Raw genomic sequence first — 13,515 nt, forward strand, 5'->3', positions numbered from 1 at the left:
ACTACAATTATAGTAACTAGTTATTTATTTATTTATTTATTTGTTTGTTTGTTTATTTATTTATTTATTTGTTTATTTTTATTTATTTACTTATTTATTTTTATTTATTTAACTATTTATTTATTTACTTATTCATTTTATTCATTTGTTTTTTATTTATTTATATATTTATTTTATTTATTTATTTATTTTTTTTTTTTTACTTTGTACTGTATGTAGTAACAACTGGGATAGCATGTTTTGTTTATGAATATCCCTTACTGGTTACTTCTCCCTTCAATTTCACACTCAGGAATTAAAGGTACAATGCATAACCACAGGAAAGACTTCATTCTTCATTTTTTTTTATATTGAAAAAAAACACAGATAAGCATTTTGCTTTTTATTAAGCATTGGATATAATAGACCAAGTGTCCAAGGATGGCAGACAGTAGAATGATGAATACAGTAAAATCCCTCTCATCCGGCATTCGAGTATCCGGCAGCTTCAAGTATCCGGCACATTTTTCCCCGAGCCTTAAAATCAATAAAAAATCAATGTGTACTCATAAAATCTATTAAAATTCCCGCATGAGGCATACTTTGTCCCCTCGCCACCAGAGCGCACTGCTTCGTGCCACCCACGGGCCACTGCACTGTGTTTACTCAGTGACTCAGTCCCACGTGTGCACTGTTTATCGCCTGACGCCTTCATCATGCCTAAGGTTGTAGAAAAGAGGAAGCGTGTTGTGCTTACACTTAAGCAGCTGATCAGATCAGCTGCTGATTGAGATCAGCTGATCTTTGTTATGGTAAGATGCGTGAGTGTACGGTGGTGATTGTGGTCATAATTTCACTTCTATTCAAGTATCCGGCTTGTCGGCGGTCCCATTGGTGCCAGATAAGAGGGATTTTACTGTATACCCATTTATATATCTTTGTTGTTACATTTTCTTTATGGACTTCCCACAATAATTTTCATGTCTTTCCATGCCCAATGGTATTTTTTTATTATTTCATATTGAAAAAAAAATGGTGTCAGTTTAAACTCAATGCACATTTTTGAATATCTGTAACTTCATAATCATATGTGATAGAATCCATAAAATGAAAAAGAAAGAACAAATACTTAAATTTTTTACTGTTCTTGTTAATTTTTAACATGTCCACCATTATTACTAATACCATTTTCATTTCCTCCATCCACATCTTATCAATCATCAGTCTCTTCACATCCAGCTTCCATATTCACATGCACAAGGATGAGTGTCTCAGAACCTATCAAGCACTTCCCTATTAATTGTCACTGAACTTCTTCCCTTGTTTTCCCATACACTGGAATATAATCACATATCCATGCATATTTAAGTCTTTATCATCCCCTTCATCTACACTGTCCTTGAACTCTTCCTTCAGAATATATCTCTGAATGGTAAACTTGAAGAAATTTATTGTTTTAAGTATTTAGTGTTGCATGTTGCTGTGATTGGAATGCTTACCACACATAGATTTTTTTTTGTTCCCGTGGAAAAAGATTATCAGGGACATCGTGCTACTCTTTGTTCATTCACTGATCTTTCTTATTTTCATATATGTTTATTGTTGCACCCACCCCTCACTCCGGGAGGGCATGTTATCCACACAGGCATGGGTCAAGAAACTAGAGCAGTGGGGCCTCAAATAAGTCACACTCTGAACACCGGGACAAGACACACACACACACACACACACACACACAAGGCTGGGGCACAAGGGAAAACGTGGGCACTATTTCCTAGGTTTATTGACAAATCCTCCGCAAGTACACTGCTTTACAAGTTCACAGGGGCACCACAAGTCTCCCAGGGCATGACAGGCATTCAACAGGGCACTCAACAGGCAGGGAAACACTTCCAAAGCAGGCAGGCACACACTGGCTTCCTCTCGGGCCACACGTCTCCACTCTCTCTGCCTTCCCACCTCTCCCAGTGCTGCCGCCCGCACCCATACCCCTGGTGTAACATTATTCCCCCCCCTACAAGTCAGATGACCCGGCTGCCATGACACACACACATACACACAAGAAAATAAGTGGAAATAAATAAATGAAATACACAAAGAAAATTAATGCTCAGGAACATCACAAAAGTCTCTCATCTACCCTGTTCTACACCTCTGCCACCGAGGTCGCTGTGGTGGTGGAGGCGTGGGCTGTGGCGAGTCAGCAGCGCCACTCAGGGGGGGCGTCTCTAGCCCTAAGTTCAGGATCAATGTCACCACTGTCATTTGCTGTGCTGCCTGCTCCACGCTCATTCCCATCTCGGGCAGCCCCTGCCACCTCCTCATCGCTGCTGCTGGGGCTTACATCCTCATCTTCCCCGCCATGGCCCCAGGAGTAGCGGCCCGAACCATGGTAACGCCACAGCCAGTCCACGTGGACAACAGACAGTCACTTCCATCCCCAGCGAATCTGATACGTGACATCAGAGAGGACTGTTTCCACCATGTATGGCCCCTCCCAGGGGCTCTGGAGCTTCGGCGAGAGCCCTCACTGGCAAAGTCCTGCATGAAACAACGGTAGTATGTGCACAGGCCCAAGAAGCTCCTGACTTCCGCCACGTTGGTAGGGATGGGCCACTTCTCCACCACTGCTACCTTCTCCGGATTGGTGCACACACTGTCCCGACCAACAACATGGCCCAGGAATGGCACCTCGTACTGAAAGAGAGAGCACTTTTTGGGGCTGAGCTTGAGGTTGGCTTTCCTCAGCCAGTGCAGAACCTCCTCCAGCCGCTCCAAACACCCTCTCCATCAGACGCTCAAAACAACTAGGGGCGTTGCAGAGACCAAAGGGCATGACATTGAACTGCCACAAGCCCTGACCGAAGGAGAAAGCAGTCTTGGGCTTGTCCTCCTCTGCCATCTCCACCTGGTGGTAACCCAGCTTCAGGTCGAGTGTGGAGAACCACCTGGCCCCCACCAGCGCGTCGAGCATGTCATCAATCCTCGGCAGGGGGTAAGAGTCCTTGGCAGTCACGTCATTCAGTGCCCCGTAGTCCACACAGAAGCACTGCATGCCGTCCTTCTTAACCAGGACTACCGCTGATGACCACGGACTGTCCAACTGCTCAGTCACCCCCTGCGCTGCCAGCTCATTGACGGTGTGCTGCATCTCCTCTCACCTGGCTAGTGTGATATGTCGGGGCGGGCTCTTGATGGGCGCACTAATTCCCATCTTGATGCTGTGCTTCACCAACCCCATGCAGCCCATGTTCATGACATCCCTGCTAAAGATGTCTGCGTACTGAGCCAGGGTGTGGCGCACCTTCTCCATCTGCGCCTCCGTCAGGTCAGAGGCACTCCAGTGAGCCAAATCCTCCAGGAAGTCGGGCAGGGGCCTCACAGCAGCCACCTCTAACTAACTCCTCCCCCACTTGAACGAGGCTCTGCCCGACTGCCACTCCATCAGCCAGTCACAGGTTTTCTGTGGGCTCCACCATGCCTTCCGATCCACGCATCGCTCTGGACAGTCGACACTGGACTCTGGCCTCCATCCTAGGGGCAAGGTGACCTCTCTCAGCCACAACTACCTCTGCACAGCCAACCTCCAGAAGCAAGGGCACTTCTTGGCCACACCCTCACCAGCTTCCGTCCAAGGTAAACACAAGCCTTGCTCTGCATCAGGTAGTCGAGTCTCAGCAGACATGGTTCATCAAAGTCAGTGATGTACACCGGCAGCCGCTCCACAGTGCTGCCCACGCTAATACGAATGTCCACTGGGCCCTTGAGCTGCACACAGTGCCCTGTCATGCCACACAGCCTTTGTGGCGCATCTTGGACTCAAGTGGCAGCCAGCATGTCAGGCCACACCAAAGTCTTCTCATCCCCAGTGTCCACTGTCAGGCGGCATGGGTTCCCGTCCACTGAGCCCTCCACCTGCATTGCACTAGTTGTCCGGCAACAGCTTACACAGGGCAGGGCCCGGGGACTGAGGATGGCTGGGGTTCGGCCCCCTTCTCCAGCCTGTCCGAGATTCCCGCCTGCACCACTTCCTTTGGCTTGGGCCAGGGACTGGGGTGGTGGCCAGACTTGCCACAGTCCTTGCAACAAGGCTGAAAGGCATCAGAATCCAGCCAGTCGAGAGAACGCGTCCTTCGTTCCCTCAGGCATCGACTGCGTCTGTGGCCCTTCTCGCCACAGCCCCAACATGAGCCACGAAAACCATCTGGGCTTGCCTTCCTCGGTGGTGGCTCCTTCACCTTTGCCTTCCGTCCTCGGAGGTCACAGCAGGATTGGGCAGCTGCCCCTTGGCCACTGGTCATCTTCAGGAAGGCCTCAAATTCCAAGGCCCTTGCCAGCGCCACCTGCAGGTCCCCAGGGTGCACCTGCTTGACGTAGATTTGCCGCTGTTGGTCATCTAGGGCATCAATGAAGGAATCTCAGGCCAGCACCACAATCATTTCTTCCAGGGCCGCGGGATGCGACCTTCTTACCAATGCCTCCACGTCCTGCGCCAACTGGGACAGCGTCTCGCCCCGCTCCCGAGTCCTCTTCTTCAGGTGAGCCCAGTACACCTCGGCCTGGTGGTGGTGCCTGAAGCGGCGCTGAAGGGCCTCTGCCACACTTCCATAACAGGCGCATTGGGCTGGCAGCAGGTGCCCCAAGACCTCCACAGCAGGGCCTCGCAGTGCTGTTGCCAACTGAAGCGCCTTCTCAGCCTCGCTCCAGCCCTGGGCAAAGGCTAGCATCTCGAACTGGGCGACGTAAGCCTCCCAGGCTACCTTCCTGTCATACTCCACCAGCTTGCATTTCCCCAAACGCTGGGAAGCCGAAGGACTGAGGGGTGGAGAACGCAACTTGTGCGGGCAGCTGGCGGGGCGGCTGGGGAAGGGAGACAGAGGGGGTGATGGTGGCAGAAGGGGGGGGGGTTGACTAAGCCCCAGCCTGCCACCAGCTGGGCTCAAGGGAGGAGTTCCGATGGCTCCCCAGTCCCCTGAAGCAGCCACCAGCTCTGACATGACACTGCAAGGCCCCCGAGCTGAGGGTTCTTGCCAAGGGCCCCAGACAGGCCCCAGCAGGTCCGCCACCCCAGCGGTTCCCACCAGAACACATGGGGCTGCCTGTTCCTCAGCGCGTGCTGTTGCCAGCTCGCTCCGCTGCTTCTCCGTCCTCATCTCCTCCCTCAGGCCCTGGACCTCACCTTCCAGAGTCTGCACCTTGTCCAGCAGTTCATTCCTGACACTGTGGCAAGCCTGGTTGGTGTACTGCTGTGTTTCCGCCTTCAAGGGCACAAGGCTGCTCTGTAGCACATCCTCAAGATGGCAGACCTGGTCATCTGCCCGTTGAGCCTGCTCACGTGCCAGCTGATCGGTCCTTTCAGCCTGCTCACGTGCCCTCTGAGCCTGTGGCTCACGGTCCACTGCCATTTCCTGCCTCATACCAGCCAGCATGGCAGCAATCAAGTCCATCTGGCCTGGTTTGACCTCACTCGAGCCGCCCTCGGCCCTGTCATGGTGGTCATCTTGTGACTCCATGATGACTCACAGTCTCACTGCTCACTGTTCCCTGGATCCCACTCTATGACACGACTTGTTGCGCCCACCCCTCACTCCGGGAGGGCGTGTTATCCACACAGGCACGGGTCGAGAAACTAGAGCAGCAGGGCCTCAAATAAGTCACACTCTGAACGCCGGGACAATGCACATACACACGAGGCCGGGGCACAAGGGAAAACACAGGCACTATTTCCTAGATTTATTAACAAATCCTCCGCAAGTACACTGCTTTACAAGTTCACAGGGGCACCATAGGTCTCCCAGGGCACGACAGGCACTCAACAGGGCACTCAACAGGCAAGGAAACACTTCCAAAGCAGGCAGGCACACGCTGGCTTCCTCTCAGGCAACACGTCTCTGCTCTCTCTGCCTTCCCGCCTCTCCCAGTGCTGCCACCTCCAACAGTGCTGCCGTCCACACCCATACCCCTGGTGTAACATTATTTTAAGGCAAAAAATATGGGCCATCTCAGTTTTGCCACTATGAAGTATACTTTGAATAACAAGAGGCTCAGGTAATGCCTAGAACAGAATTGAAGTGCAAACAGACATTTAAGGAAGTGTCTTTAATAATGTGCTGGCCACTAACCAAAAATTATATGCATTCCTTAGCAGACAAATGTATGGCATTTGTTGTATAGAGTTGGAAATATATTGCTAAACATGATGCCTAAAGGGCAGAGACTGTGGTCTAATATGATTCTTTTACTTTCCTCTCCTACATCGTCATAAAAATTTCACCCACACCTTCACAGTTTGGTCACCAAATGCCATTGCTTGTGCAGTTTGTGAGAGTATCAGGAGATAATGTCTTTTCTTGTTCATAATAAAACAAAAAATAAATAGATAAACATAGAAGCAGGTACAAAGTTGATGTGAACAAACTTTACTGCCATATGATGTACCATGTCCAGGCTGGGGATACATTTCATGCTCTTGTAGTTTGCCAGTCTCGTCACCCAGTAAACTTCATTGTTGAGTACTATTATATGATTGTTTATAGAAATGTGGTGCTTAAGGATAATTCTTTGTAAATACTTTGTAAGTGTTTTGTTTGGTTGAAATATTATTATATGTAAATGCCATGTACTGTTAAAGGACTATTATATGTAAAGGATTTTGTGCAATTGAAAGGTTATTGTATGTACAATAAGCGACTTTCACAATTAGAACTCCTGTCAACAAGAGCATCACATTGCACAAACTGGCAACTCACTCCTTGATCTGAAAAAATCTGCCAGTAGAAAATAACTACATGGCAACTTAAGTTAGCCTCATATGTTTTTCAAAACATAGAATAACTGATTCAGTGTTTGATACATTGACATAAGGGAAAGTTATCTTTTGTGACTGCTCCTATCTTTGGCTAACAAAATGCCTGTGTTTGTTTTAAACAAAGTTTTCTACTGAGGTGATCTGCAATGCCTGGAAAATATACATGCCAGGATTATATAGTATGAATGTTAGGGTTTCACTAGAATGGTTAAATGAATAGAAAAATAAGCCATATTACTATTGGCAATGAAAATACTCTGAGTGTGTTGAAGAAATAGAGTGATGAGCAACATGAGAATGTGCCTCACCACAAATGTGGTGGTGGGTTGCCTCAAAATATTTTTTATTTTATTTTATTTATTCATTTTTTTTTTTATTTAAGTTGAGGATATGCCTTTAACTGTCTCCTCATACTATGCGTGGTGTTGTCAAACATTTTGGGGAAGCCCACCACCATCCTCATGTCCCTCTTTGCTCCATTTCTTCACCAATGCACTCACAGTCTTTTTCACTGCCAATAGTTATATAGCTTATTTTTCTATTCATTTCACCATTCTAATGAAACTCTTAACATTCATACTCTGTAATCATGGCCAGTATATTTTCCAATCAAAGCACATCACCTCATTAGAACACTTTGTTTAAAGCAAACATAACTTTCCCTTAAGTTAATACATCAGACACTGAATCAGTTATTCTGTGCTCTCAAAAGCATACAATGAACTAACCTAAGTTGCCATATATTTATTTTCTCCAGCAGATTTTTTTTTCAGACCAAGGAGGAGCAAGTTGCCAGTTTGTGCAATGTGACACTTTCATTGGCAGGAGTTCTAACCCCGAATGTTGCTGACTGTAAAGTGTTAACAGTCAAAAGAAGATCAGTGAATGTATTTTGGTTTTTGGTCTACTTGTAGACCTACTCCTGGATTTTTGAGACAGCTCTCCTTGTCCTCTTTGTGCTAACACCTGCACTAGACATTTCCATCTCTGGCTCTGTTTATTCTCCTACTGGGCTTCTGGTTTATAAGTTCTTACAAATAAATACCTTGGCTGCCACTCTTCCCCTTTCATCTGCCTGTTACTACTTGAGATTCATCCTGACATCCCATAGATGATACAATATTATATCACTGCACTTACTACTCCTTTCTGACACTTTTACCATCTTCATTAATTTCTGTATCTTTATATGAACATGTGGTGACTGCATGTGATTGTGATGAAAGATTCTTGCAAATATTGGAAACATAACAGGTGCTGAACTCAGCAGTAAGTATGGGAATTCAAAGTCATATCAGCTATCCATCCTTTTGTATCCTAAATATGCATCAAAATCTATGACATCACTGGCACATGATAAAAGGAGGAGGAAAAACACCTTTGTCTACAAAAAACACATTAACTATGCTTTGAAATTTAAACAGTATGGCTATTTACACTAATTATGTAATTATTATTATTTTTTCCTTCCACAGAGGATCTAAGTGGTGAGAATGCTGTGTCAGCTAGCAGGAAATTGGATGACCTAATCCACCTGGCAGAGCTTTGTGCTGACCTCTTGCAGCAGAATGAAGAGCACCATGCTGAGGTATGGAGATGAACTCAGTCAACTATTAATTTTAGTTTATGATGTCCATATTTGCAATATTAACCTTGAGAAAGCTTAAAATCAGAATTCAGTTTTATATATATATATATATATATATATATATATATATATATATATATATATATATATATATATATATATATATATATATATATATATATATATATATATATATATATATATATATACACACACACACATAGAAATCTTATCTTGCAGTCATAATTTTACGAAAGCCAGGTAAATGGTCTGAAGTTATAGTCAGTAGTCAAATAAGCTGCAGCATTGTTGAGTTTTCCTTGAATTTAATTTCTTCTCATCTGTTGATTGTTTGTCATGTTTTATAAGGAGGGTAACTTACTGGTTCAATACTGATGTGATTAGTTGTCTGAACTAAGATGCCTACCACACCCAGTCATCCATAATCCCCACACACACACACACACACACACACACACACACACACACACACACACACACACACACACACACACATGTGACATCAAGGTGATGATGAGGAGGAGGCAGTAGACACCTGCCGAAACGATAATTACTCCCAGTGAGGTCTAAAGCACTGTTCATGGGGTGCTGTGAACTTATCATTAAACCCAGCTGTGACCTCACTGAATGTTTCCCTTTGCTGTCACCCTTTCTTCTCCGTTGGGCTCCTCCGATCACAATCTCATATCTTTATCTTGTCCTATCACTCCAATCCCTCCTCAGGATCCCCCTAAGCGAAGGTGCCTCTGGCGTTTTGCCTCTGCTAGTTGGGGGCACCTGAGGAGGTATTTTGCTGATTTTCCTTGGAATGACTACTGCTTCCGTGTCAGAGACCCGTCTTTGTGTGCTGAGTGCATAACAGAGGTGATAGTGTCTGGCATGGAGGCGTACATTCCTCACTCTTTTTCTTCTAAACCTTGGTTTAACACAGCTTGTTCTCGTGCTATACATGATAGAGAGGTGGCCCACAAAAGGTACATAAGCCTTCCATCACCAGAATCTCATGCACTTTATATTTCTGCCCGGAACCATGCCAAGTCTGTTCTCCAACTAGCCAAAAACTCCTTCATTAACAGAAAATGTCAAAACCTTTCAAGATCTAACTCCCCTCGTGATTTCTGGCATCTAGCCAAAAATATCTCCAATAACTTTGCTTCTTCTTCTTTTCCTCCTCTACTTCAACCAGATGGCACCACTGCTATCACATCTATTTGTAAAGCTGAACTCTTTGCTCAAACCTTTGCTAAAAACTCTACTTTGGAGGATTCTGGGCTTGTTCCTCCCTCTCCTCCACCCTCTGACTACTTCATGCCACATATTAAATTTCTTCGCAATGATGTTTTCCATGCCCTCGCTGGCCTAAACCCTCGGAAGGCTTATGGACCTGATGGGGTCCCTCGTATTGTTCTCCGAAACTGTGCCTCCGTGCTTGCACCTTGCCTAGTCAAACTCTTTCAGCTCTGTCTGTCAACATCTACCTTTCCTTCTTGCTGGAAGTTTGGCTACATTCAACCTGTTCCTAAAAAGGTTGACCGCTCTAATCCCTCAAACTACTGTCCTATTGCTTTAATTTCCTGCTTATCTAAAGTTTTTGAATCTATCCTAAACAGGAAGATTCTTAAACATCTATCACTTCACAACCTTCTATCTGATTGCCAGTATGGGTTCCATCAAGGCCGCTCTACTGGTGATCTTCTGGCTTTCCTTACTGAGTCTTGGTCATCCTCTTTTAGAGATTTTGGTGAAACTTTTGCTGTTGCCTTGGACATATCAAAAGCCTTTGATAGAGTCTGGCACAAAGCTTTGATTTCCAAACTACCCTCATACGATTTCTATCCTTCTCTCTGTAACTTCATCTCAAGTTTCCTTTCTGACTGTTCTATTGCTGCTGTGGTAGACGGTCACTGTTCTTCTAAATCTATTAACAGTGGTGTTCCTCAGGGTTCTGTCCTGTCACCCACTCTCTTCTTATTATTCATTAATGATCTTCTAAACCAAACTTCTTGTCCTATCCACTCCTACGCTGATGATACCACCCTGCACTTTTCCACGTCTTTTCATAGACGTCCAACCCTTCAGGAGGTAAACATATCACGCAGGGAAGCCACAGAACGCCTGACTTCTGATCTTTCTAAAATTTCTGATTGGGGCAGAGCAAACTTGGTATTGTTCAATGCCTCAAAAACTCAATTCCTCCATCTATCAACTCAACACAACCTTCCAGACAACTATCCCCTCTTCTTCAATGACACTCAACTGTTCCCCTCTTCTACACTGAACATCCTCAGTCTGTCCTTTACTTATAATCTGAACTGGAAACTTCACATCTCATCTCTAGCTAAAACAGCTTCTATGAAGTTAGGTGTTCTGAGACGTCTCCGCCAGTTTTTCTCACCCCCCCAGCTGCTAACTCTGTAGAAGGGTCCTATCCGTCCATGCATGGAATATGCTTCACATGTCTGGGTGGGTTCCACTCATACTGCTCTTCTAGACAGGGTGGAATGAAAAGCTTTTCGTCTCATCAACTCCTCTCCTCTAACTGACTGTCTTCAGCCTCTCTCTCACCGCCGCAATGTTGCATATCTAGCTGTCTTCTACCGCTATTTTCATGCTAACTGCTCTTCTGATCTTGCTAACTGCATGCCTCCCCTCCTTCCGTGGCCTCGCTGCACAAGACTTTCTTCTTTCTCTCACCCCTATTCTGTCCACCTCTCTAACGCAAGAGTTAACCAGTATTCTCAATCATTCATTCCTTTCTCTGGTAAACTCTGGAACTCCTTGCCTGCTTCTGTATTTCCACTTCCTATGACTTGAATTCCTTGAAGAGGGAGGTTTCAAGACACTTATCCACCAATTTTTGACCACTGCTTTGACCCTTTTATGGGACTGGCATTTCAGTGGGCATTTTTTTTATTAGATTTTTGTTGCCCTTGGCCAGTATCCTTCCTACATAAAAAAAAAAAAAGAAATGCAGCTTCCCATATACAACTATTGAAATCTGGAATGATTTGAAGGAGGAGGTGGCAAACCATGTACACATGTTTAAAGAGAAACTAGATAAATATGCTTATGGAGACTGGACAAAATGTGCTTTGGCTCATGCCCTGTACAATACAACTAGGTAAATACACACAACTTGGTAAAAATACACACACTGAAAGGCACATAAACAGGATATTCAGCTCTACATACAGCTTGTTAACAAACATTAGTCTAGTGTTTAACTACATATTTAGATAAAGAAATTATGAAAAATCATAACAAGTATGATATGTCCTAAATTGGAATACACAGCAGTAGTTTGGGCTCCACATAAAAAAAAAAAGATATAAGGAAACTGGAAAAAATACAGAGGATAGCAACAAAGATGGTACCAGAAATTAAAGACTCAAGCTATGAAGAGATGGGATTATCAACACTACAAGAGAGAAGAGAAAGAGGAGACCTGATAACAATGTACAAATTAGTAAGCAATGTAGAAAGAATAGACAGAAATGACCTGGTACTATAGATGGAGGAAGGAGAGAGGGATATACAAGCGGGCATGGGAAGAAAATAAAGAGTGGATGTTTGAGTGACATAAAGAAATACAGCTTACTGTATCAAACTGTTGAAATCTGGAATGATTTGAAGAAAGAGGTGGTTGTGGCAAGCAGTGTACACATGTTTAAAGAGAAACTGGTTAAATACGGATATAGAAAGAAGACAAAATGAGCTTTGGCTCATGCCCTGTACAATACAACTAGGTAAATACACACTTCGTAGTGTACTGGTTAGCATGCTTGGCTCACAACTGAGGAGGCCTGGGTTCGAGTCCCAGGCATGACAAGGCAAATTGGCAAGCCTGCTAATGTGTAGCCCATGTTCACCTAGCAGCAAATAGGTCTGGGATGTAACCCAAAGGGTTGTGACCTTACTTTCCCAGAGTGTGGTGTGTGAGTGGTCTCAGTTCTACCCAAAGGTAGGTCAGTACAAACTCTGAGCTCTTTCTGTAGGGGAACAGCTGGCTGGGTGATGAGGAGACAATTGTAGGTGAATGACACACACACACACACACACACACACACACACACACTTATCTCAATGCCACTTGATGTATGAGAAAAGATGAAAAGAAATAGAGATACCAACACATGAAGAAAGAAAAGGAGGAAAGAAATAGTCATAATACATAGATTAATTAAGAGACTGATAAAAATTGAAGAGATCTGTAATTGTTAAAATAAAGAGATGCTGTATAATTGAAAGGACATAAAAGATGAGAAAATGGAGTGGAAGGTTTGAACTATTAAAATAAAGAACAGCTCCTTATATATAGATCTAGGTATGTAGAACAGACTGAAAAAAGAGGAAGTAGAGCAAGGAGTGTATATCAATTTAAAGGAAAAGCTGGACAAATACAGATGCAAAGACAGGACCACACAAAAATAGCTCAGGATCTGTAGACTACATCTTAGCAAATACCTACAGAAACACACACACACACACACACACATTTATATTATAGAAGACATGAACTATAACTGTCCACTAAGAAAAAGCGACCATGTCATGATAAGGTTTTGTATTAAAGAAAAAAGAGAGGAAAGTAGATATGAAGATTATAAAAGTGAAAGATTTAATTATGGTAAGTTAAATTTTTAACAAATGAGGAGATACTTTGGTGAAGCGGACTGGAGTACACTTATCCCAGCAAGTAATGTGCAAAAGAAGTGGGAAGCTTTCATCAATATTTACGAAGAGGGAGTGAAAAGATATGTACCGAAAGTAGAGACAAAGAGAAGATATAACAATGACTAGTATAATAGAAGATGTGAAATAGCTAGGGAGGAGAGGGAAACGGCATGGAATAGATGGCGAAGGAAAAATACGCAGGAGCTATGGCAAAACTACACAACTACAAGAAATGAATATGTAAGGGTTATTAGAGAAGAAAGGAAATATTATGAGAAAGATGTTATAGACAAATGCAAAGAGGAACCAAAACTATTCTTCAGATATGTGAACAGCAAAATGAAAAATAGAGAAGGAATAGGCAGATTGAAGGTGAATGGTCAAGTGTGTGAGGATCCGGCTGAATTGGCAGAGATAATGAACGTGAGTTTTCAATCAGTATTCA

The 13,515-nt window shown here is 44.2% G+C and overlaps 1 pseudogene; it reads left to right on the plus strand.

The window, feature by feature from the left end:
- LOC135098127 (calcium-dependent secretion activator-like) overlaps positions 1 to 13,515 on the plus strand; it is a 375,310-nt pseudogene that overhangs the window by 252,964 nt on the left and 108,831 nt on the right.

The sequence above is a fragment of the Scylla paramamosain genome, unplaced genomic scaffold, assembly GCF_035594125.1.
Source record: "Scylla paramamosain isolate STU-SP2022 unplaced genomic scaffold, ASM3559412v1 Contig46, whole genome shotgun sequence".
NCBI classification, from domain to species: Eukaryota; Metazoa; Arthropoda; class Malacostraca; order Decapoda; family Portunidae; genus Scylla; species Scylla paramamosain.